At 36.9% G+C, this 27,950-nt stretch overlaps 1 long non-coding RNA gene across 5 annotated transcripts; it reads right to left on the bottom strand.

Annotated features, from left to right (window-relative positions):
• Nucleotides 1-1,730: 1,730 nt before the first annotated feature.
• LOC122446583 lies at nt 1,731-27,950 on the bottom strand. 5 transcript variants are annotated; one of them, XR_006270926.1, is made up of 5 exons: nt 25,040-27,950; nt 24,548-24,710; nt 22,571-22,697; nt 22,216-22,311; nt 3,611-3,668 (listed from the first exon to the last, which is right to left on the bottom strand). It is a non-coding gene; the product is annotated as an uncharacterized LOC122446583 (long non-coding RNA). The 5 variants fall into 5 exon arrangements; XR_006270925.1 differs by having other exon boundaries at nt 24,548-26,843; nt 27,871-27,933; XR_006270923.1 differs by lacking the exon at nt 3,611-3,668 and adding an exon at nt 1,731-2,305 and having other exon boundaries at nt 24,548-27,950.

The raw sequence follows: 27,950 nt of genomic DNA, 5'->3' as shown, positions 1-27,950 counted from the left end.
AATGTTGCTAGTCTCCAAGTTGAAGAAAACCTGAGACACTGTTTCTTGGCCATAAGCCCCAAGACATGAACTAGTAACCACCAAAATTGATAGATCAGAGACAAGTGATCAGACACTGATGGCAATTAACTGGAGAATTTTCTCACTAGTGCAGATGCTTATGAAAATCAGCTAGTTGTGACAACTCATTTCTGAAAGCCAAGCAACAGCTTTCACTCTGACACACTCTGGAAATTCAGCAAGTCAGCTATGGCCTACTCCAGTGACTACTACTACACTTTTTGAAAGAGCCAGTTAGTCCCTCAACACTCCTGCTTTGGAAAGTCTACAAATCCCTGAATCCCCCATTTCCCCAAACCTTTAATCATTTCTTTCTCTGATTGATTTACAAATATAGGCCTCTTTTTGTTAGTTTGATGGTCAAAGATGGACAGTATCAATTCCTTCCCTCATGCTATTCTATGCATAAGAGACAGATTCATTTCCCCATCTTGAATCTGGATTGGTCTTGTGACTTGTTTTGGCTTATTAGCATATTACCAAAGTGTCAGGCCTCCCCTTTAGGAGTATGGCAGCTTCCACTTTCCTTCTCAAAGCTAGTAACATGGAAAAAGTACAACTAGTCTTGAGATCACCAATTTGTGAAGAAACTCAAGCTACTGGGGATGAAACCCCACAGTGTTGGACATATGAGTGAAGTTTTTCAGACCTTCCAGCCTAGCCCCATCACTGCCTAAATGCTAGCTGAATGAGAGGCTACAGCTAATAACTAGTGGAGAAGAAAAATCACCCACTCTTATCTATAGAGAAATAATAAGTTATTATTTTAAGCCTTTTAAGTTTTAGGTGTTTTTGTTGCACAGTAATAGATGGCTGAAACAGAAAAGCAATAAGTCAAGCTTTTGGTTTCAAATGTTGGTTAGACTCTTCTTTCACAGTTACAGTTATGCAGTATAATTATCCCTTAGAAGTTTACCACAATTAATACTATGACAGTTATTTAATCTAGTTTCTAAAAAGGACTTACCTCCCAAACACCACCCTGTTTCCATGAAAGAGAAGCAATCTTGGCTAAATTAGGCTATTTCATACTGCATGGTGTCATCCCAACTATATCCAGACCTTGAAACTTACATAGCAAAGAATAAACCCCAATGGAAGAGGGAAGTTATCCATACTTTTTTTTTTTTTTTACAATAAAGACTCTACTTAAGAAATTCAACAGGTGATAAGATCTTGCCTTATCTGTAAAGTTCAGATGTTGTTGGACACTCCTTCATAGAGTATTATAGCCATAGGCTATAAAGGTGTGTGTAGCTGACTGGTACATGGTCTCATGATAATTTAGGGCAGAGAAAATACTGGGTTGGTGTGAGAGACTGGTTGTTTTGTATAGGAAAGATATGCTCCAGGCCTGGCTCTATCCCTTTGCTATCTCTAAGAATTGGCTAGCCCTAACAGACAAAGTCTCTCCCTGGTCAGCAAGCTTTGTAAGATGTCAAAACATCCTAGAATACATAAAATTTAAAAATATGATTAATACACTATGCTTTGAAAAAGCTTAATATTTCTCAGCCTAAAGTTCTACAGCTGTTCATGATGATAAAGACAATGTGATTATATCTTAAAATCTCTATAAATTCTCATGAAATTGTTATTGAATGATCTGAAACTTGGCTTGAATTTTCTCCTCACAGTATCCAAATTGAGATTATCAAATATCTAATAACAGGCACACAGTCATAAGCCCAACAGGTGAAAACTGCATTTCCAAAAGTGGTCACCAGAAACATCTCCGCTTATATAATGAAGAGATTAAATATGTGAAAAGAGACACCAACCAATGTAAGCCTTAAAATCACACTGAAAAGGACCATTTTCTGTATTTACATTCTAATCACAAATAAATGCTACAAGAATAAAACCATGGCTGAACATTATTCAGAATGTGTGACCCATTATTTATGTCTGACTTTGGGACAAATAGTAAAACAGCTTAAACTGTATAGGTCTTACAGACTAAAAATTCACTTGCTAGAGAATGAATGCTAAGAATACTAAGAAGTAAAATTGATGTTGAATATTACACAGAAAGAGCATATGTGTCTGATTCCCAGGTGCTTAAATGCTGTTACATAGACAGTATGGCCAGCTGATATTAAAGCATGATTCTGACATTTCTCCAAAGAAGACACACAGATGGCCAACTGCCGGGGTCCAGCCTTGGCAGGATCCAGGGGGTACCCTCAGGATGAACGGCGTCGGCGAGAGAAGACACGTGAGACCAGCCTTGATAGGGCCAAGTCTGTGAGGGGGAGAGAGAGAGACAGAGAGAGAGTGACCAGACGGGGGGTGCAGCAGAGTCTGGCAAATCTTTATTTATTTTTTACCATAGCTTTTATATTCTAAGTTAGTACATTTTTAAGGGGAAGATAGTTTAATATTACATCGGCTCATCCTTCACGAAACCAGGGTGTTTTCTGCATACTTCTTTGTGAGAGTCTTGTACATTATCTTCTGGCCTTGGGGCCTATTGACATTTTATGACCTAGGTGAATGCAAAGCTGTTTTCCGTAATCTATTCTTTAATGAACACAAAGGCCAGTCCTTTTGCAGAAGTTATCAGTTAAATTTATCTAAAAGGTTTACAACACAAAGACTCTGCAGTTCCAGTGAGGCAGCCCCTGTTTAGCATTCCTGGTTAAAATGAACAATTCTAAACTCTTATTTTTCTAAATCTTTAACTATAACCACTTTTAGAATAATATTTTTATGTTCTCCAATAGGGCTTCCTCACCCCCGAAGGGCTCTGTGCCTATTAGGGCCTTTATGTGATCAGGTTCTTTATGCTGTTTATGATTAAGGTGTTGTGAGCAGTTATGTGCATTAGTACGCATTTGCCAAGCAGGCTAGAATGCCAGCAAAGGGGTCTAAATTGAAACACTCCTTTCATCCTGGATAATCTTATAGGATACCGCCGTCCGGGGGACATATGATTAAAGTTCTAAGTTGATTCTGTTTGGAGAGAGATCGGGGAAGGCCTTCTACCTGTGTCACAGAAATTAGGGAGTAGTCTAATATAGCAAGCATCAGAAGGACAGAGATCATCTTTAAGGTGAGCGCCAGGGCAGCTTTTCGAAATCCCTACAGTCCTGATCTGCCTTGTTTGTCAGGTCTTCTCCTCACGACCTTGTCATGGATGGGATCTCGTGTGCTGGCTCCCGGCAGCCAACCAACACATGAAAAGATTTTCAACATCACTCATTATTAGATAAATGTAAATCAAAATGCAAATGGGGTATCACCTCACACCAGTCAGAATGGCCATCATCAACAACAGATGATGAAAAAGGTATGGAGAAAAGGGAACCCTCTTGCACCGTGCTTGGAGAAGGCAATGGCAACCCACTCCAGTACTCTTGCCTGGAAAATCCCATGGACGGAGGAGGAGCCTGGCAGGCTGCAGTCCATGGGGTCGCAAAGAGTCGGACATGACTGAGCGACTTCACTTTCACTTCACTTTCATGCATTGGAGAAGGAAATGGCACTCCAGTGTCCCTGGAGAATCCCAGGGACGGGGGACCCTGGCGGGCTGCAGTCTATGGGGTCGCACAGAGTCGGACACGACTGAAGCAACTTAGCAGCAACAGCAGCAGCTTGCACCATTGCTGGGAATGTAAATTGATAAGAGTCACTACAGAGAACAGTATAGAAGTTCCTTAAAAAAAAAACTAGGAACAAAACTACCATGTGACCCAGCAATCCCATTACTGGGCATATACCCTAAGAAAACCATAATTCAAAAAGACACATATACACCAACGTTCATTACAACACTATGTACAATAGCTAACACATGGAAGCTAACTAGATGTCCATTGACAGAGGAATGGATAAAGAAGTTGTGGTACATATACAGAGTGGAACATTACTCAGCCACGAAAAGGAATACATTTGAGTCAGTACTAGTAAGGTGGATAATCACAATGGTGTGATCACTCACCTAGAGCCAGACATCCTGGAATTCGAGTCAAGTGGGCCTTAGGAAACATCACTACGAACAAAACTAGTGGAGATGATGGAATTCCAGTTGAGCTACTTGAAATCCTAAAAGACGATGCTGTGAAAGTGCTGCACTCAATATGCCAACAAATTTGGAAAACTCAGCAGTGACCACAGGACTGGGAAAAGTCAGTTTTCATTCCAGTCCCAAAGAAAGGCAATGCCAAAGAATGCTCAAATTACTGCACAATTGCACTCATCTCACACACTAGCAAAGTAATGCTCCAAAGTCTCCAAACCAGGCTTCAACAGTATGTGAACCCTGAGCTTCCAGATGTTCAAGCTGGATTTAGAAAAGCCAGAGGAACCAGAGATCAAATTGCCAACATCTGTTTGCTCACAGAAAAACTGATAGAGTTCAAGAAAAACATCTACTTCTGCTTTATTGACTATGCCAAAGCCCTTGACTGTGTGGATCATGACAACTCTGGAAAATTCTTCAAGAGATGGAAATACCAGACAACCTGAGCTGCCTCCTGAGAAATCTGTATGCAGATTAAGAAGCAACAGTTAGAACTGGACATGGAACAACAGACTGGTTCCAAATCAGGAAAAGGAGCATGTCAAGGCTGTATATTGTCACCCTGCTTCTTTAACTTATATGCAGAGTACATCATGAGAAATGCTGGACTGGATGAAGCACAAGCTGGAATCAAGCTTGCAGGGAGAAATATCAATAACCTCAGATATGCAGATGACACCACCTTTATGGCAGAAAGCAAAGAAAAACTAAAGAGCCTCTTGATGAAAGTAAAAGAGGAGAGTGAAAAAGTTGACTTAAAACTCAACATTCAGAAAACTTAAGATCATGGCATCTGGTCCCATCACTTCATGGCAAATAGATGGGGAAACAAAGGAAACAGTGACAGACTTTATTTTGGGGGGCTCCAAAATCCCTACAGGTGGTGACTGCAGCCATGAAATTAAAAGAAACTTGCTTCTTGGAAGAAAAACTGTGACCAACCTAGACAGCATATTAAAAAGCAGAGATATTATGCCAGCAAAGGTCCATCTAATCAGAGCTATGGTTTTTCTAGTAGTCATGTATGGATGTGAGGGTTGGACTATAAAGAAAGCTGAGTGCCAAAGAATTGATGCTTTTGAATTGTGGTGTTGGAGAAAACTCTTAAGAGTCCCTTAAATGGCAAGAAGATCCAACCAGTCAATCCTAAAAAAAAAATCAGTCCTGAATATTCATTGAAAGGACTGATGCTGAAGCTGAAACTCCAATACTTTGGCCACCTGATGCGAATAACTGACTCACTGAAAAAGACCCTGATGCTGGGAAAGATTGAAGGTGGGAAGAGAAGGGGACGACAGAGGATCAGACGGTTGGATGGCATCACCCACATGATGGACATAAGTTTGAGTAGGCTCCAGGAGTTGGTAATGGACAGGGAAGCCTGGTATGCAGTCCATGGCGTCACAAAGAGTCAGACATGACTGAATGACTGAACTGAACTGACTGATATGGAACTGAGACAAGTTTTCAGTTTGAGTCTAACTGAGTTAAATTGCCTACTAAAACAAAATCATCCAGAGGAATTTAACAGAATCTAATCTCCACAAATAACATTTTAAATGTTCAGGATACATTATAAAATTACTGAACATATGAAAAACCAAAAAGAAGGTAACTCATTCTGAAGGAAAAAGATGACCAACATAGGCCAGTATCAAGATTACTCAGTGTTGGAACTGATAAGAACTTTAAAGTGTCCATTATAACTAATTCAATGATATAGGGGACAATATACTCATGATGAGTGAAAAGAAATTCTAGCATACAAATAGAAATTATGAAAAAGTACAAATTGGAAATTTTAGAACTGAAAAACACAAAAGTGGAAATAAAAAATTCATTGGATGGATTTAATAGCAGGAACAAAATGGAAAAGCAAAGCATCAGTGATTTTGGAGAGGAAAAAAAATAAATGAAAATGAAGTATTTAAAGAAGAGATAGAAAAAAACACTGAAAAAAAATAAATAGAATACTAGACTTGTATGACATCAAAAAGTCCAGCATGCAAAATTGGAATCTAGAAATAGAGAGAGAAATGTACAAAAACAATATTTAATTCCATATGGGATAAATATGAAGAAAATCAAGTCTAGATATTTGAGAGTCAAACTTCCAAAAACATGAATAAAAATAAAATATCCAAAGACATACTACACTCAAGGGAATAATAATTTAAATAATCAAAGAACTCTCACCAGAAACCACAGGCAGAAAACAGGGAAGCAACATATTTTAAGAAAAAAAGTCAATCCAGCAGAAGTATCCTTAAACAATGAAAGCTAAAAGCAGACATTTTCAGATAATGGAAAACAAAGAGAACTCCTATATACCAGGCTTAAAGTATAAGAAATGCTAAATGAAGTTCTTACAGATGAAAGAAAATGACACCAGAAAAAAAAATCAGATTTTTTAAAAACAAATGAAGAGCACCAGAAATGTAAATAATTGGATAAGTATTAAAGAAGTTTTTCCTCTTAATTTCTTTTTTTTTTTTCCTCTTAATTTCTTGAAGATACAAATAAGTGTTTAAAGCAAAAAACATGACATTGTACTGGGTTTATCCTATAAATTTTGACAGGTCATATTTTCATTTAGTTAAAAATATTTAAAAATTTCTTATGAGATTTAATCCATGTATTACTCAGAAGTGTGTTATTTAATCACAAACCATTTTAGAATTTTATAGCTATCTTTGTGTTATTGATATCTAGTTTTAGCCCATATTCTGGGAGCATATTTTGATATCTATTCCTTTAAATTTGTTAAGGTATATTTTAATGGCCCAGAGAGTAATCTATCTTGGTGAATGTTCTAATATGAGCTTGAGAAGAATGTGTATTTTGCTGCTGTTAGATGAAGTATTCTACAAATGTCAATTAGATAGGTGTATTAACTATAGCCTTACTGATTTTCTGACTATTGGAACTGTTAATTACTAATAGAGGGATGTTGATGTCTACAACAATTAATATAGCTACTTCAGCTTTCTTATGATTAGTGTTAGCATGCTATATCTTTCTCCACTGCTTAAAAGTGGGCTTTCTGTAGAAAACATTTAGTTGGATCTTGCTTTCATTATCCACTCTGATAGTCCTTTTTCATTGGTGTATTTAGGCCACTCACATTTAAATGTATTGTTGATAAATTGAAGTTGAAGTAATATTCACCGCATTTTTAACTGTTTTCCATTTTTTTACCCTATTGTTTCTCTTGTCTTCCACTCTTTTTTATGCCTTTTCTGGTTTTGAGTATTTTATATTATTCCATTTTCTCTCCTCTCTTTGCATATCAGTTACACCTATATTTTTATTGATCTCATAACCTTTTTATAATTTATAGGCTTTTTAAGAGCACATTTAGGTAAAAAGCACAATTGAATATGAAGATTTCCAATATATGACCTGCCTCTACATATATACAGCCTCCCTCACCATCAACATTCCCAGCTTCCATCTGCACAGAGTGGCATAATTGCTACGATTCTTACAGACATCATTATTAACCAAAGTCCAGTTTATATTAGGGTTCACTACTGGTGTTGTACCTTCTAGGGTTTTGACAAATGTATAATAAAATATATCCACCATTACATTATATAGAATAGTTTAACTCCCCTAAACATCCTCTGTACTCCATGTATTCAGCCTTCCGCTTCAATCAGTGGCAACCACTGATTCTTCTATGGTTTCCACATTTTTGCATTTTCCAGAATCTTATACAGTTGAATCACACAATATTTAGTCTACCGGGTTCTTTCACTTAGTAATATCCTTTTAAGGTCCCTCCATGTCTTTTCATGACTTGGCACCCTCCCCTCCTTTTTTAAGCAGTGAACGAAATCCACTGGCTGGATATACCAGAGTTTGGATATTTATTAAGTTTTTCTTATTGAAGGACACTTTGGTTGCTTCCAAGGTTTGGAAACTGAATAAAGCTATTATAAACATCTGTGTGCTGGTTTTTGAGTAAGCATATATTTTTAAGCACCATTGGGGAAATACTAAGGATCACAATGGCTGGATTTTATAGTAAAAGAAGTATATTTAGCTTTGTAATAAACTACCAAAGTATCTTCCAAAGTTGTACCACATTAGAGTCCCACTAGTAATGAGAGGGTTAACTTAGGCACGTCGGTAAGGTATCCAAGCCTAAGGCCCCTTTTAGGAGGAGGTGAACATCTTTCCTTCTCACATTCTTTTGCCTTAGACACACAGGCCTTGCAGGCAGCAGTAAGTCGTGTTCAAGGACATACCTTTTCTGAGGTCAGAATGTGTGTTATGGGAGAAGGTCTGGGCCCACAGCCTTGAGCTCTGGGTTAACCCTTCCTTCTGCTGATGTCATCCCAGGATGTATGTTACGGGAAATGGTCTGGGCAAAGTTTTCACAGCCTTGAGATATTTTTTTCTATTCTCAGCAGCTGGCAGAAAAGTATAAAATTTCCTGCTTAAAACTAGCAAGGCAGATAATCTTTCTACCCCCTTCTCATATCTATGTAAGAAGTTTTTTTTCTGCCATTATCACTTTAACAAAATTTATACTACACAAAGCTCTGGTGACTGAGACTGTCTTTGGTCCCAGAGTTACATCTTCTCCTTCAGAGGCAATGAATATGTTGGAACACTGTAAACTTTTATCTATCATCTTGGGGGCTCTTCCAGGATCCCAAGATAAGCTAAAGCTTTCAGTAATAAAGAAGAGTTCTTGTTGCTTGACATGCTTGCCAGAATTTGTTGTCAATGTTTTGAATTATGGCCATTCTAATAGATGTCCAGTGTAGTTTGAGAATAGTTTGAATTTACAATTCCCTTATGATATATTTGTTGAGCGTCTTTTCACATGGCTATTTGCCATCTTTATGTCTCCTTCAGTGAGGTATCTAGTCAGGTCTTTTGCCCATTTTAAATAGGGTTTCTTGATTTCTTATTCTTGAGTTTTAACAGTTCTTTGTATATTTTGGATAACAGTCCTTTATCAGATATGCCTTTTGCAAATATGTTCTCCCATTCTGTGACTTGTGTTCTCTATCTCTTGAGATACTTCTTGAAAATTTTTCTACTCGTTGTCCTGGAATTTGAAATATACACGTACAACTAATTCAAGTCCACTTTCAGACAACATTGTATCACTTCATAGGTGGTGCAGCTACCTTATAACAGAGTATTCCCAATACCTCTCTCCAATCCTTTATAATATTGCCGCCATTCATTTCATTTACACAAATCTATAATTACTGAGACTACTGATACTAGTATTAAGTTGAACAAATTGTTATTTGTTAGATTAATTAAGAATAAGAAACATGGAAGACATTATTTGGCTTTTAATAATTCCTGCTCATATCTTCCTTTCCTTACACAGGTAGAACTTTCTAATATCATTTTCCTTCTCTCTTAAGAATCCTATTAACTGTTTTACAAGGTTTACTGGTGAATAATTCTTTCAATTTTGTTTACTTGAGAAAGTTTTTATTTCTTATTTACTTTTGAAGAACAGTTTCACTGGATATAGAAATCTAGATTTTTAAATATTTAAATCTTTAAATATTTTGCTCCACTCTCACATGCATAGTTTTTGAAGAGAAGAACAATGTAATCTTTATCCCTACTCCACTGTAGCTATGATATATTTTTCTCTAGCTTTGTTCAAGATTTCTTCTTTACCTTTTATTTTTCTGTAGTTTGAATATGAGATACCTATGTGTAGACTTTTCCCCCCATATTTATCCTGCTTGGTGTTCCCTGAGCTTCCTGGATCTGTGGTTTTATATTTATTCTGCTCCTTTCTCTCATTCTTCTCCTTCTGATATTCCCATTAAAATGTGTTAAATATTTTGTAAGTGTTCCACAGTTCTTGAAAATTGTGTTCCTTTATTCTTTTTATTATCCTTTTTCTAATCTTCAGTGTGGCAAGTTTCTATTGACATCACTGAGATCACAGATTCTTTCCCTGTTATGCTCACTGCCTTCATTCTTACTGAGTGATTTTGATTTCTAGCATTTCTCATTTATTTTTTATTATCGTTTCCATTCCTTTGCTTACATTAACCTTCTGTTATTACATGCTGTCCACTTTTTCCAGCAGAGCTCTTAATATATTAATCATAATTATTTTAAATTTCTGTCCAAAATCTTTTCCATATCTGAACCATGTTCTGAAACATGCTTTGCCTTTTGAACCTTTTTTCTTTCCTTTTAGCATGCTTTGTAATTTTTTGCTTAAAAGCAATAAATTATGTATTCAATTAAAGGAACTGATGTAATAAGCTTTTAATGTGAGGTTTGATTTTATGTGGCTACGAGGTAGGCTCTGTTTACTGTTCATTATAGCTGTGCATCAGAGGCTAAAATTCCCTCTAGTGTCTTTTTGTCTCTCTCTTCCATTGTCCTTCTGTTTCTTTAAAGACTCCTCCTTAAATAAGATCTTAGGCTGGCAGTTCTTTCAGCTGTTGGTATTTTAGCTTCTTTTAGCTTTTAGTTCTTTCAGTTTCTTGGTATTCTATAGGAAGTTAATTGATATGGTGATAAGACATGAGAGGAAGAGTTTATAGTTCTATGATTAGGTCTCAGTCTTTTTAGTGAGCATGTGTGCCTATGGTGTCATCTTAATAAGTGTTGCTCAGTTTTGTTCTCCCCTGCCACACTTAGGTGAGATGGCAAGTTTAGAGGAGTCTGGGATGAGTCTCTTCTCTCAGGTTAGGCTCTGGTTTAACAGTTTATCTTGAGGTGAGGCCCTGTTAAAGAGAAAATGGTTTGCCCTAATTAAAGGCATATTTTAAATGGTTCCTTTTCCCTTCTCCCTGCCAGAAGCACAAAGGGATTTTTCCACGATTTTCACAGTGAGAATTTGGTCATGTTCTTGGAGGACAAACTGATCAAAGACTGCCTCCCCTTGGAATTTTTAACTCTGAACTTAGCCTACAATTCATTAACTACAGGAATGCTGCTGTAAAGTGCTGCCTCCAGTTGTGGGCTTCTCCTCCTGGGCTTCTGTCCTGTGGCTTCAATATTCTGACTGACCTAAAAAAAACTGTTGATTTTTCAATGCTTGTTCAGTTTTTTTTCTTGTTGTGAACATGCTGTTGTTGCTGCTGAGTCGCTTCAGTCGTGTCCGACTCTGTGCGACCCCATAGACAGCAGCCCACCAGGGTCCTCTGTCCCTGGAATTCTGCAGGCAAGACTACTGGAGTGGGTTGACATTTCCTTATCCAATGCATGCATGCATGCTAAGTCGCTTCAGTCGTGTCCAATTCTGTGCGACCCTTTGGACAGCAGCTCACTAACGCTCCTCCGTCCACAGGATTCTCTAGGCTGGAGTGGGTTGCCATTTCCTTCTCCAGTTGTGAACATGTGAAATGTACCATATACGGGGTATCATATGCTAGGAATAATGTAGTGAGTTGTATCATATCCTGGATAGCTTATAAACAGCAGAAACTTATTTCTCACAGCTCCAGAGACTGGAAGGTTGAGATTAGGGTGCCAGCAGGGTAGAGTTCTGAAGAGAGCCTGCTTCTGGGATAAAAACTACACACTTGTCATTATATCCTCATGTAGCAGAGAGCAGAGAAGAGAAAGCAAGCTCTCTGGTGACTCTTAAAAGGTACTAATCCCATTGTACCTAGGCGGTACAATAGGAGGCTCCATCCTCATGAACTTATCTAATGCTGATTAATTCCCAAAGGTCCCACTTGATAACACCATCGCACTTGGGGTAGGGTTTCAACAAATGAATTTGGGAGTGGGGACAAACATTCAGTCTATAACAACCAGAAATAAAAGAAACTCACCTCTCATTTTGAGTTTATAATGTAAGTATGACAACAATAACAAAAAGAATAGTGCCAGGGAGCTGGAAATGGACTTTTATATTTGCAGACTTTCTACATTTTATGAGAAATGTTATATTATTAACTATAAATAGATGGTAAAAAGCTGATGTATAATCACTTCTCAGCCTTTTGGCTAAGATCAAGTGTAAAAGTTGATGTATATTGTAACTGATAGAGAAACTACTATATACACAATGGAAAAGAGATACATGGAACAACAGACTGGTTCCAAAAAGGAGTACATCAAGGCTGTATATTGTCACCCTGCTTATTTAACTTATATGCAGAGTACGTCATGAGAAACGCTGGGCTGGAGGAAGCACAAGTTGGAATCAAGATTGCTGGGAGAAATATCAATAACCTCAGATATGCAGATGACACCACCCTTATGGCAGAAAGTGAAGAAGAACTAAAGAACCTCTTGATGAAAGTGAAAGAGGAGAGTGAAAAAGTTGGCTTTAAAGCTCAACATTCAGAAAACTAAGATCATGGCATCTGGTCCCATCACTTCATGGCAAATAGATGGGGAAACAGTGGAAACAGTGGCTGACTTTATTTTTCTGGGCTCCAAAATCACTGAAGATGGTGATTGCAGCCATGAAATTAAAAGATGCTTACTCCTTGGAAGGAAAGTTGACCAACCTAGACAGCATGTTAAAAAGCAGAGACATTACTTTGTCAACAAAGGTCAATCTAGTCCAGGCTATGGTTTTTCTAGTGGTTAGGTAAGGATGTGAGAGCTGGACTATAAAGAAAGCTGAGCACTGAAGAATTGATGCTTTGGAACTGTGGTGTTGGAGAAGACTCTTGAGAGTCCCTTGGACTGCAAGGAGATCCAACTAGTCCATCCTAAAGGAGACCAGTCCTGGGTGTTCATTGGAAGGACTGATGCTGAAGCTGAAACTCCAATACTTTGGCCACCTGATGTGACTCATTTGAGTCAAATGAGGTGACTCATTTGAAAAGACCCTGATGCTGGGAAAGATTGAGGGCAGGAGAAGAAGGGGTATACAGAGGATAAGATGGTTGGATGGCATCGCCAACTCAATGGACATGGGTTTGGGTGGAGTCCGGGAGTTGGTGATGGACAGGGAGGCCTGGCGTGCTGCGGTTCATGGGGTCACAAAGAGTCGGACATGATTGAGCGACTGAACTGAACTGAAATGAACTGAAAAGAGATACACCTAAACAGCCAATAGATAAAGTGGAATTTTAAAATACTCAGATTTAACAGGAAAAGAAACCATGAGCAAAATGAAAAGACAACCTAAAGAATAAAAAATATTTGCAAATGATGTGACCAACAAGGGCTTAATTTTTAAAATATATTAATACAAACAGCTCATACAACTTAATAACAACAACAAAAACAAACCCAACTGAAAAATGGGCAGAAAATCCAAAGAGACATTTCTCCAAAGAAGACATACAGATGGCCAATAGACATATAAGAAGATGCTCAACATCATTAATTATTAGAGATATGCAAGTAAAGACTAGAATGAGGTACCAGCAGTCAGAATGATCATCATTAAGAAATCTACAAATAACAAATACTGGAGAGGGTGTAGAGAAAAGAGAACCTTACTAAACTGTTGGTGGGGATGTAAGGTGGTGTAGCCACTGGGGAGAATGGCATGGAGGTTCCTCAGAAAAGTAAAAATAGAATAACCATATGATACAGCAATCCCACTCCTGGGCATATATCCAGACAAAATTCAAACAGATACATGCACCCCTATGTTCACCCTATGTTAATAGCAACGCTATTCACAATAGCCAAGACATGGAAATGACCTAAACATCCATCGACAAATGAATGGATAAAGAAAATGTGGTACATATCAGTTCAGTTTACTTCAGTTCAGTCACTCAGTCATGTCCAACACTTTGCGACCCCATGGACTGCAGCATGCCAGGCCTCCCTGTCCATCACCTATTCCCAGAGCTTGCTCAAGCTCATGTCCATTGCATCAGTGATGCCACCAAACTATCTCATCTTCTGTCGTCCCCTTCTCCTCCTGCCTTCAATCTTTCCCAGCATCAGGGTCTTTTCCAATGAGTCAGTTCTTCACATCAGGTGGCCAAACTCTGGAGTTTCAGCTTCAGCATCAGTCCTTCCAATGAATATTCAGGACTGATTTACTTTAGGATACACTGGTTTCATCTCCTTGCAGTCCAAGAGACTCTCAAGGGTTTTCTCCAATACCACAGTTCAAAAGCATCAATTCTTTGATGCTCAGCTTTCTTTATAGTCCAACCCTCATATCCATACATGACTACTGGAAAAACCATAGCATTGATTAGATGGATGTTTCTTGGCAAAATAATGTCTTTGCTTTTTGATCTGTCTAGGTTGGTCATAACTTTTCTTCCAAGGAGCATGTGTCTTTTAATATCATGCCTGCAGTCACCACCTGCAGTGATTTTGGAGCCCAAGAAAATAAAATCTGTCAGTGTTTCCATTGTTTCCCCAACTATTTGCCAAGAAGTGATGGGACTGGATGCCATGATCTTAGTTTTCTGAATGTTGAATTTTAAGTCAACTTCTTCACTCTCCTCTTTCACTTTCATCAAGAGGCTCTTTAGTTCTTCTTTGCTTTCTGCCATAAGGGTGGTGTCATCTACGTATCTGAGGTTATTGATATTTCTCCTGGCAATCTTGATTCCAGCTTCTGCTTCATCCAGGCCAGCATTTCACATGATGTACTCTGCATAGAAGTTAAATAAGCAATGGTACATACAGACAATGCATAGAAGTTTGTGCTTCATCCAGCCCAGCATTTCGTATGATGTACTCTACATAGAAGTTAAATAAGCTGTGGTATATATAGACAATGGGATATGACTCAGCCATAAAAAAGAATGTAATAATTCCAGTTTCAGCAATATGGATGCAAATAGAGATTATCATACTAAGTAAAGTAAGTGAGAAAGAGAAATACCATGCGATATCACTTAATTGGGAAAGCAGTATGTCCAAGCATATATTGTCACCCTGCTTATTTAACTTATATGCAGAGTACATCATGCAAAATGCTGGCCTGGATGAAGGAATCCAGCTGGAACAAGCTGGAATCAAGATTGCTGGGAGAAATATCAATAACCTCAGATATGCAGATGACACCACCCTAATGGCAGAAAGTGAAGAGGAACTAAAGAACCTCTTGATGAAGGTGAAAGTGGAGTGAAAAAGTTGGCTTAAAGCTCAACATTCAGAAAGCTAAGATCATGGCATCCAGTCCCATCACTCATGGCAAATAAATGGGAAAAAAAGGAAACAGTGAGAGACTTTATTTTGGGGGGCTCCAAAATCACTCAGATGGTGACTGCAGCCATGAAATTAAAAGACGCTTGTTCCTTGGAAGAAAAGCTATGAAGAACTTAGTATATTAAAAAGCAGAGAGATCACTTTTCTGACAAAGGTCTGTCTAGTCAAAGCTATGGTTTTTCCAGTACTCATGTATGGATGTGAGAGTTGGACCATAAAGAAGGCTGGATGCCGAAGAATTGATGCTTTTGAACTGTGGTGTTGGAGAAGACTCTTGAGAGTCCCTTGGACTGCAAGAAGATCCAACCAGTCCATCCTAAAGGAGATCAGTCCTGGGTGTTCATTGGAGGGACTGATGTTGAAGCTGAAACTCCAAAACTTTGGCCACCTCATGCGAAGAGTTGACTCATTGGAAAAGACCCTAATGCTGGGAAGGACTGGGGGCAGAAGGAGAAGGGGATGACAGAGGATGAGATGGCTGATGGTATCACCGACTTGATGGACATGGGTTTGGGTAGACTCTGGGAGTTGGTGATGGACAGGGAGGCCTGGTGTGCTGCAATTCATGGGGTCGCAAAGAGTCGGACACACGTGAGCAACTGAACTGAACTTATTTTTTTATATATTAATTTATTATACTGTTAATACCAATTAAATTTATGGAAAAGCACCAATTTGTTCCTGCTTAAGAAGACCTGTAGCAACCTACTTTCTTATTCTCCCTCTACTCATGTGACTTACAAAGAATACAAATGTCTACCAGGAATGTAAAATGAAAGAGACAAGAAAGATTGAAAGAGGGCCAGAACTATTTGTTTTTAGTTTTGGTATATTCATCTTATTCTCTAAGTTTCCGTAAAAGTTATGTTACCCTACCAACAAATGCTAACTTTTCCTCATCTTAAATTTGCTGTGATGAATTTAATACATTAATACACTTTTTTTAACTTCTAAACAGAACTCTACATTTCTGGGTTTTATTTATATTTAAAACCATGGAGGACCTAACCTAAAATAATTACTGATACTTATATTTATTTACCCTAAGAATTCTCAGCTAGACTTCACCTTGCTATCTTCCTATGAATAGGAATATACAATATAGTAATGATGGCCTTACTCAAAAACCTGTCCAGAGTTCTTCGTCTCCAAGCACCATTAGACAAAATAGACTACAGGTACAATTCTAGGGGGAAAAATACTTTTTACCAACTATATTCATATTGGGTATCTATACTATCACTCCACAAAGCCATAATAAATGTATTCTTTCTAGAAATGACAGACTATTAATTTGCCAGAAATTGTTCAAGTTCAACCAAGACTTTCAGTAAGCAGACTTACATTCCCATTTTGCCTTTGCTCAGAACCTAAACAACTAAACATCAGGGAAATTACACTGTGTCATATCTGTTTCCAAATAAATCTTTATAACATCTCTGCAATTTCAAGTTATATTTACATTGAAATTTAAAATTAATTACATTCCGTACCTCTCATTCTGTCACAACACTGAACAATACTCCTTTGTAGCATAAACGCCCTCTATTAACTGCTAAAATTTAAAATATTCAGCTGTCTTTTTTTCTCCTCCTTTTTCTATCTGTAACCTATGATCTTACAAGTGTTTATCTCTGATTTCCTTTGAGTACTGGAATTAGTGGTCCTTCACAAGTCGTGTGGTTTTTGAAACACAAATCTCATTTTTTATTCAAACCTTTAATTTCTGAACAGGAATCTAGAGGTTTATAACTCAATATCTGAATTGAAAAGTTAATTTCTTGCAATGTTTTCTGAATGAATCAATATAAAGGGCCTCTCATTCATCAAGAGTTACAATTAAGATATGATCCAATATCCATTATAAGTTATATAACAAAATAAGATAGGCTCTCTTTGGAGAAAGCATAACATAGATAAGAAAATAGCCTCATTCAATACACTATCAAGAATCAGAATCTATAGCTGATAATGCAAATTAAAACAAACAAGAAACATTTCATAAAAGCTGGGGAAACAAAATCAAAATCCAGAAACAATCTAAAAAGGAGAGCAAAAAAACAAAAGCTTAAAAATGTTAATAATGACAATAACAGGGAAATTAACAAACTATCACCACAAGCCAGGCTCTGCTCCATGTACTTTCACATATTAATTCATGAGAATCATTAAGTACACAGAATCCAAGACACAGCTGTAGGAAAGGAAAGCATATATAAGGATCATATTCAGGAAGGATTAAATGGGTGTTTGGCAGCCTCAGTTTTGTTCCATAGAGATGAGATATAGCAGTATTTAAAGCATGATTGAAAGAGAAAAACAAATGTCATATATTACATTTTGGGAAAAATGTAACTCAAGTTAATAACATGATAAACTCAATGGTTTTGGGGGGAATATAATTTCATTTAGAACAAACTAAAAGAATATGGTTAGTGTTTTGGGTGGTATCAGTGGAAAATGAGAAAATAAAAATATTTTTAACACTTTTACAAAAGTATAACAATAATATCTGTAAGACAGGATGAGAGAAAAATAAAATGATGGTATGTCAGTTATAAGAGTAGAAGGTTCGTAGAGTCTAATAAATGAAAATAAGTATGGAAGATTGTGCTTTGTGAATGATTATTTTAATAGCACTTCTTGCCATACTGGAGGAACTGGAATATCCTATTAGAGGTACTCTGGAGATAGGTAAAATGCTGAATATTGAAAAAGCAAAAGATGCTAAAGACAAATATCCAGTCACTAAAACCTGATGTCTTATAGATTAATTTTATTTTATTTTTGAATATCCAATTTGACAATTTTACTTCTGACTGGTAAATTTAGTCCTTATACAATTACAGTCATTATTATATCACATTGTCTCCTACATTTTACTTTCTGCTTTATATCTGTCAGCTTTACCACTACTTCTACTGTACCTTTCTTCCTTTGTTTTAGACTGATTTGATTTTTGTTATCTTTTCCATTTTCTGCTCTATACAACTTTGAAGGTTATACACACCTGTTTCGCCACTTTAGGTGGCTGTGCCTTAAATTTTGTCATTAATATTTAACTTAAAATCTAAAGTGATTCTATAATCTGAACCTCTTTTTCTAACAGAAGAATCAAATACAATTTGATCAACTCCCAACTCAATTATGAAACTGTCTTTTAGTACAAATTAGGTATCATAATTATTTTTACCCATATATTGTTTAGACTTACCCATAAGTTTCCTAATTTCTTGTCACTTACCACTCCTCTCAAGTATTCATTAGGTTTCATTTTTTTTCACTTCCTGTAGTATCTCTGTTAGAATTTTACTAGCAAAATCATACAGTAAAAGGTATTGCTTCTATAATTTATTTCAGGACCAATCCAAATTTAACAATATATCCTGACAAAGATTCTCTCTTTGACTAAATTTTAGTTAAGCTCCTCTGAGACCTATTCTTGACTAGGTCTCAACCTTGGCCTTTCGTGTCTGTCTCTACTGAGCAGTTTTAGCATGAATCCTTGTCAGTCTAGGGAGAATCTCCTCACACATAAGTTCCTCATGTTTCAACCTTGATATATAAACCCTTGGTCTGAATTCAGCAAGAATTCTATAAGGCCAGTTTAGCAAGAATCTCCTTGATGTTAACTCTTAGTAATTTTCTATTCACTTACCCCTTCACTCTGCTGGCTACAAATCCTCAGCTGTCTTTGCTGTATTTAGAGTTGAGCTCAGTTTTATTAAAAAAAAAACTTTATCCCCCTACTGCAATAGCTAATGAATAAAATCTATATCGCCTTTACCTAGTATCTGGCTTTATTTCGCTTCGACAAATTTCATCCTTTAAAAATTAGTTTTCTGAGTTCATTATTCTAAATTGACAATTTTTGGTTTTTGCTTCAATTTAGATGTCTCTAGCAGTGTCTCATTCCTTAGGAGGCAATGTGATTTTCCCTCTGGCTGTTATTAAGATTTTCTATTTTGGAGAAGGAACTGCTTTTACGGAATTAATATTGAATATCTTTTATTCCTTGCTATTTAGTTCAAATTTTATGTCAGTTTCTTCTTGCTTATTTTTCTCATCTTTCTGAATATAATTTCAGCAGTACCTATTCTTCCTTGATTACTCCAATTTGTTTACTTCACTGATTTTGTTTCAACTGTTTTCTGAATTTGACATCCTATAATTGTTTTCTACCTTACTAGCATATTTCTTGAATTCTTCTATCACAGAAGTAATCGATTCATTCTATTTAAAATTCATGGTTTAATATTTTGTAACATTTCTTATGTACTTTATAACTACTCTGATCATAAGACAACTCTATCTAATCTACTACTTTTGTTACCTTTTCCACCCCTTTTTTCTTGTAATTGTCTTGAATGACTTTGTGCTGGTTCCTTTTTGATTATTCAGGTTCAAAGAACATGAGCTTTTTAAGAAATAGCTAACTAGACGAGCTTTACTTGGGAGAGGGAATAGAGCCATGTCTTAGGCCAACAGGACAATTCCTTATGAACAAGTACTTTACACATGTACCAGACTTGGTATATAGATCAACTCAGATCTGCATTCCTTTCTCAACAAAGTAGCAAATGGCTTGTTCTGTCGCTAATCACGGAGTCAGGTAACTGGGGTTGGCACCACTGCCGCTACCGACTGAGGAACACCAAATGTGCTGGCTTCACAGAGACTACATTGCCCAAGGAGCTGAACTGGAGACATGAAGGCTCTGGCTTCCCCAGCAGTTACCTCGAGAGGCTGTCTGATGTAATCCATAAGTGAGAGGGAGTTAAAAACTCTACAGACCAGTCTTATCTAATGAGAGAGAGGAACAAGAAGACAGAAACTTCCCTTCCACTCTCCAGCAAACTGTTTGAGGACACAGTGATTCACATGAAGACTACGAAGTCTTGCTGACTGTGAAACCAGAGGTGCTTATCACAGAGCCATAGCTAACTAGGTAATGGCCCCTTTGTACCTACCATTCCTCTTCACCAGCCTTACTCCTCATTTTCTCATTTTTTAAGGAGGTCTGTACATGAGTTTGAGTAAGCTCCAAGAGTTGGTGATGGACAGGGAAGCCTGGCGTGCTGCAGTCCATGGGGTCACAAAGAGTTGGACATGACTGTACATCCTAGCTAACTGCTAACAAGTAAGTTTTTGCTTTAAATTCTGTGTTCTAGGATTACCCATTAAGATAGCATGTAAGTTTATTAACCCACATTTAGGTGTCTGAGAGGGCTCCCCCCTCCCCCGCCCCCCACAAACAGAAAGTCTCTTTTCTTACATTGTCAGAGAAATAAGAGTATTACTGAAAAATATGGTTTAAGTGTCCGTTTCCACACTTAGCCCTAATGAGTCTGCTTTGCAGAACCAAACTGTATCCAAAGAAGTTCCACCTCCCTGGGGTCAACACTGTGGTTAATCTGAAGATTTAGGTTTCACACCTCAGAGTATTTCCTTTACTTTGTCCCTGAAAAGTATTTTGCCAATTCCTCTTACTAAGACATATGCTTTTGTTTTCCATCCATCTGCCATAAATATATTCCTGCTTGATTTTTTTCAGTGATTTTGCCACTTTTATGCTTGTGCTGATTTGGGATTTTAGATATTCTCTAGTGTCATAAACTGAGTTTGTATTGCTCATTTACATTAATGATTCTGGGTGACCTGAAGGCAAGGATGGAGAAAATACTTCACACATCCTTCTTCAAAGAAGTTCACTCTGTCCTTTAAATACTGTCTTCACTTAGCTATAAGACACCACATTCTCTGTTTCCACCCAACCTGCAAATGCTCCTTCTCTTTTTTCTGCTGAGTCATCTCATTTTCACATCTTCTGAAAGGTGGTGTCCTAGGATATAAGCCTTCAGACCTTTCAAATATGTGCATTCCTCCTCCTAAGGAGAGATGTTATCTAATCCTTTTGCTTTAAATACTATGTTTTGAAGCTTTAAATACTGCCATAGCTGACACTTTCCAAATAAATATCTACCACCTGGACTCTTCCCTAATCTACTTCTGCTTATATACCCAAAACCTGAATATTTTATAGTCACCTGAAACTTGATGTGTGCAATTTAAACTCCTATTAACTCCTCCCAAACTGTTTCTCCCCATTTTTTCCCAGTCTTGGCAATTGGTGCCTATTGATCCAGTTTTTCTGAATGAAATCCTCGGAGTCTTTCTTGACTCTTCTCTTTTTCTCACATTCCTTGTCCAATTCAACAGCAAATCTTATAGGTTCCCACCTTCAAAATATATCCAGAAGCCAATCACTTTTATTCTTCCTCACCACTTTCAACCAAGGATAAGCTACTGTCACATTTACACAGACAGAAATACTATTTTGATTGACGTTCTTGCTTTCAGCCCTCTTCTCCCAATATTTTCTTTGCTCAGCAGTTAGAGGGATCACTTTAAAAGACATATCAATGTATGTTGCTTACTGGGTTAAATTATGCCAATGGCTTCTCATCTCACTCAGAATAAAATCAAAGTCCTTATCATGGTCCTACCTAATTTGAGCACCCAGTGCCTCTACAATGCCAACTCTTACTACTCATTGCTCCTCCATTTCCCCCAATCCAGAGTGATATTTATGTGTCCTCAAACACATCAAGTACATCCCTGCCTTATTGGACTGACATTTGATGTTACCTCTGCCATTGAGACTCTCCATGATTCTCATTCTCATTTTATTCAAGTTGATATCATCAGAAAGCCCTTCTTGATATCCTTTCTAAAGTATAACACTCCATCATTCTTACCCTTATCAATTTCCTTGGTATTTGCTGGCATATTTTATGTATATACATGTGTTATTGTTTGTTGACTGTCCTTCTCTCCCTATCAGAATGTAAGCTCCATGAGGTCAGGGACAAAATTTAGTTCACTGATGTATTTCCAACACCTAAAACCTGAGTGATGCTCGTGGGTACTCAGTATTTGTTGAATGAAAAAATGAACATATGAGCAACAATTAAGAATAAAAAGAATTCATACCTGTCACCAGGTGACCTATTTAACACACCCTAACTCACCTGGGTAGATCTGGCTTGGAAACTCTGTCTCTAATACCCATAGCTGCTCTCCTCATTCCAACTTGAAGATCAGTTCTGGTTTAGGCATGCAAAACCCTGTGAACAGGAAATGACATGGGAATTGGGCTAGGCTCATAGGCTTTAGGGCTTCTGAAGAAAACAGAAAATGAAGCTTCAGACACCCATTTCAAACTTTTACTAGAAAAAGAAAAACATTCTTTATAATGTTTCAACAATCCTTCTAACCACCCTAAATCTGAAGCCTAAATATGATCAAACCCAAAAAAGCTTCCATGGGATTTAGCAAGCAAGAAAGGATGTGCAGCTAGGAATCTACATGGAAAACAATTCCTACCCACTGAGATGAGGTGACTATAGTTCTCCAGCATCACATCCCTGTACAGAGTCCTCTGAGCAGGGTCCAGCTTCTGCCATTCCTCCTGAGTGAAGCCCACAGTTACATCCTCAAATGATAAGGATTCCTGAAACAGCACATTTGTGTTCAAATTCAAGTAATCAAAACTGGAAGACATGGAAAATCTGTATGAAGTGGTTATACTGTTTACTATTCAGAATTAATTAAAAAATGTTTGTGATGTCTACTTTTGCATTCTACTTGGTTGGAGAGGGAGAAATCATAATAGATATTCCCTACTACTGTTATAAGTTATTGGTGCCTGCAAGCCATAAAGAACTCTCCCACTTTGGGGGAATCTGAAGACAAAGCAATGTTACTTTTATCAAGGTGCATATAATCTGAAAACAAACATACATCATATAACGACAATAAGAGGTTATTATAGTGAAAAGATGGGCAAAGTTGATTGAGGTTACAAAGGGGACAAAAGATCTATTCCTGCTATTAGGGTAGGTTTCACTGAGGAGGTTAAAAAAATATTAGAGTAACATTCATGAACATGGGGCCACAGCATAACCATGTATACATCTAAAATACATAATTAAAAGAATAACAATTAGCATATAAGATAGTGCCATTCAGGACTATGATAAGATAAAAAGCTATAGATGTATTCAAGGAATGAGTTATTGAATAATTTTGGACTTAACACCTATGGAATAGGGGTGTCCAAAATATCTGGTTACAAATTTACGATTTAGACAAAAATGTAGGTAGGCACCTGAGTATTTTCTTCCCATAACTGAACAGACTGTTTCACAATTTTCACCAAGAGTGGATTCCATCCCAAGAAACCACTTTCTTTGCTCATTTATAAGAAGCAACTCCTCATCAGTAAAGTTTTACCAAGAGACTGGAGTAATTCAGTAACATCTTCTTGCTCCACTTCTGATTCTAGTTCTCTTGCTATTTCTACCATATCTGCAACTACTTCCTCCACTGAAGTCTTCAATTCCTCAAAGTCATCCATGAGGGCTGAAATCAACTTCTTCCAAATGACTGTTAATGTTGATACACAAACCTCTTCCTATGAATCAGAAACATTCTTAATGGCTTCCAGAATGGTGACTCCTTTCCAGAAGGTTTTAAACTTACTTTACCAGATCCATCGGAAGAATCACTACCTATGGCAGCTAAAGCCTTACAAAATGTATTTCTTAAATAATAAGATGTGAACAGCAAAACCACTCCTAGATCCATAGGCTGAAGATGTTGTATTAGTAGGCATCGAAAACAACATTAATCTCATTGTACATCTCAATCAGAGCTCTTGGATGACTAGGTGCACTGTCAATGAACAGTAATATTTTGAAAGGACTTTTTTTTTTCTGCACAGTAAGTCTCAATAGTGGGCTTAAGATATTTACCAAACCATGTTGTAAACTGATGTGCTGTCATCTAGGCTCTGTTCTTCCATTTACAGAGCAAAAGCAGAGAAGATTCTTAAGGGACCTAGGACTTTTCATATGGCAAATGAGCACTGGCTTCAACTTAAAGTCAACAGTTGCAACAGCCCCTAACAAGAGAATCAGCCTGTCCTTTGAAGCCAGGCATTGACTTCTCTCTAGCTATGAAAGTCCTGAATGGCATCTTCTTCAAATTTTTTAAAAAATAATTGACATTTTAATGATTTTTTTTAAAAGATTTATTTATTTTTCTGTGCTGGATCTTAGGTGCAGCACATGGAATCGTCACTGTGGCATGTGGGATCTTTTAGTTGCATTATGTAAGAGCTTTAGTTGCAACATGTGAACTCTTAGTTGCGGCATGCAGAATCTAGTTCCCTGACCAGGGATCAAACCTGAGCCCCCTGTATTGGGAGCATGGAGTCTTAGCCACTGCCTTTTTCTGGTTTAAGACTGTTTTGTCTACATTGAAAATCTGTTGTTTAGTATACCCACCTTCACTAATTACCTTAGCTAGATCTCCTGGATAACTTACTGCAGTTTCTACATCAGGACATGCTGCTTCACCTTGCACTTTGATGGTATGGAGACAGCTTCTTTCCTTAAACCTCATGAACCAGTCTCTGCTAACTTCAAACATTTTTTCTGAAGTTTTCCTCACCTCTTTCAGCCTTCATGGAATTGAAGAAAAGAAAATTAGGTCTTCCTCTGGATTAGGCTTTCACTTAAGGGAATATAGTGGCTTGTTTCATTTTCTATCCAAACCACTAAAACTTTCTCCATATCATAATAAGACTGTTTCACTTTCTTATCATGTGTGTGTTTACTGGAGTAGCACTTTTAATTTCCTTTAAGTACTTTTCTTTTGCATTCACAACTTGATTAACAGTTTGGTGCAAGAGGCCTAGATTTTGGTCTGTCTAGGTTTTCAACATACTTTCCTCACTAAGTTTAATCATTTCCAGCTTTTGATTTAAAGTGAGAGATTTATGACTCTTACTTTCACTTGAACACTGAGAGGCCACTGTAGAGTTATTAACTGGACTGATGTCAATACTTTTTTGTCTCAGAGAATATGAAGGCCTGAGGAAAGGTAAAGAAACTGGGAAACAGTTGGTTGGTAGAACAGCCAGAACACATACAATATGTAAGTTAATCTTATATGAATGTGGTTTGTGGGGGTCCAAAACAATTACAATACTAACATCAAAGATCACTGATCACAGATCACCATGACAAATATAATAATAATGAAAAAGTCAAAATATTGTGAAAATTACCAAAATATGACACCCTGATATGAAGTGTGTATGCTTTTGGAACAATGTGCCAAAGACTCAATGCAGGGTTACCATAAACCGTCAATTTATTTAAAAAAATAATAATAATGCAACATCTGTTAGGTGCAATAAAGCAAAGCACAATAAAACAAGGTATGCCTATATTATACATGACAATGAAAAAATGGAAATGACAAGTGTCTTTCAGTAAAGAAGTGGAAAACTAAAATGTGGTATGGTCTCATAATAAAACATTATATGGCAATAATAAATAAAGTATTAAGCAATTTGGACCAATCTTAAATATTAAAATTTTTTAAAAGTCCCTCTGTGACTCTAGACAGATATTATCCATGCCTTCCCCTCACTTCTGATGGTAGCCAGAAATATGTAAGAGTCTTTGGATTGAAGGTGCAATACTCCAATCTCTGCTTCTGTCACCAGACAGTGTTCTCCCCATTTGTCTCTATCCTAGTGATACTGTGATATAGTTAGGATTATATATTCTTGTCTCTGGCAAGAAGAAGGACATAATAAAAATTAGAGAGACAAATAAGTGGAGTATAAAAATAGAATGAACAAAGCCAAAAGTTGCTTCTCTAAAAATAAATCAACAAAATTAACAAACCTTTAGCCAGACTGACAAAGAAAAAAGAGAAAAGACTCAAAATATTAAAATCAGAAATGAAGATACTTTTACTGACCTAACAGAAATAAAAAGGGTTATAAGACAATACTGCTACAAACAATTACATGTCAAAAAATTAGAAACTTAGATTAAATGAATAAATTCCTAGAAACACAGAAATAACCAATTGACTCAGGAAGAAATACAAAAAGTGAATAGCAAGCAAAGAGATCAAATCAGTAATCAAATATCTCTCAAACAAAGGAAAGTCCAGAACCAGATAACTTCACTGGTGAATTTTAGCAAACATTTAAAGAAGAGTAACACTAATTCTTCCCAAACTCTTCCAAAAATAAGTGGAAGAAATATAGTTGACCCCAAAAAAACACAGGGGTTAGGGGTGATGAACTCAGTGCAGTTGAAAATCTGAGTATAACTTTAGAGCTGGCCCTCCTTATCTGCTTCTGCACCTGTGGACTCAACCAACCATGGATTGTGCAGTACTGTAATATTTAGTACTTAAAAAAAAAATCTACAAGTGCACCTACGAGTTTAAACCTATGTAGTTCAAGAGTAAACTGTATTTCTTAATTCAATGAGGCCAGTGTTAATTACCCTAATATTTAAGCCAAATAAAGGAATCACAATGAAATGAAATTACAGGTCAATATGTCTTATGAATATATACGTAATATACTCAACAGAATACTGTAAGATTGAGCCCAAACAACATATTAAAAGGGTCATGGGGAATTCGCTGGCAGTCCAGTAGTTAGGACTCTGTACTTCCACTGCAGGAGGCACAGATTCAATCCCTGGTAAGGGAACCAAGATTCCACAAGCCATCTGCTGCAGCAATCAATCAATCATGAATCACGATGAAGTAGAATTTACACCTGGAAGGCAAGAGCAGTTCAACATGAGAAAATCAATTTAATATACTAAATAAAGATGAAAAATCCCCACAAATTGGTCAAGTCAAGCAGAAAAAGCATTTGACTACATCAAAAACCTTTTCAGGATAAAATCACTCAATAAACTAGAAACAGAAGTGAACTTCTCAACATGATAAAAAGGCATGTATGAAAAACTCACAGCTAAAAATATTTAAGGGTAAAAGACTGAAAGCTTTCCCACTAAAGTGAGGAATAAGATGAGAATATTCACTTTGGGCACTTCTATTCAACACTGTAAAAGAAGTTTCAGCTAAAGAAAACCAGGCAATAAAAAGAAATAAAGGCATCCAAATTAGAAAGAGTAAAGTAAAAGTATCTCTATCTGTAGAACATAATCTTATACATAGAAAATCCCAAAGAATCCATCAAAAAACTATTAGAGCTAATAAATTCAATAAAATTGTAGAACATAAGATTAACACAAAAAAACTCTGTTGTTTTACTATACACGGACAATGAACAATCCAAAAGTATATTAAGAAAACAACTCTACTTATGATAGCGTCAAAAAGAATAAAATACTTCAGAACAGAGTTAATCAATGAGGTACAAGACTTGCATTCACTGAAAATTACAAAACTTTGTTGAAAGAAATTAAAGACCTAAATAAATGGAAGGACATTACCTGTTCATTGGATAAAATACTTAATATGGTCAAGATCAAAATATGTCAAGAAAAGAGACAAAAGGGTTTCACATATTTGATGAAAAATCCACTGGTCTTTTTTTTGCAGAAATGGACATGATCTTTAAATTCACATGGAAATGAAAGGAACCTCAAATAACCAAAACAACCTTGAGAAAGATAAACAAATCGTAGGATTAACACATTTTAACTTCAAAACTTGCCACAAAGCTAGAGAATCAAAACAGTATAGAACTGGCATAACAAAACATATAAATCCAGTGAACAAAACTGAAAGTCTGGAAATTAAAAAAAAGGTGGTGCTAGTAGTAAAGAACCCACCTGCCAATGCAGAAGACATAAGAGACATGGTTCAATCCCTGGGTTGGAAAGATTCCCTTGGAGGATGGTATGGTAGCCCA

The sequence above is a fragment of the Cervus canadensis genome, chromosome 8 (assembly GCF_019320065.1).
Source record: "Cervus canadensis isolate Bull #8, Minnesota chromosome 8, ASM1932006v1, whole genome shotgun sequence".
NCBI classification, from domain to species: Eukaryota; Metazoa; Chordata; class Mammalia; order Artiodactyla; family Cervidae; genus Cervus; species Cervus canadensis.
This window is presented reverse-complemented; position numbering and strand designations above follow the sequence as displayed.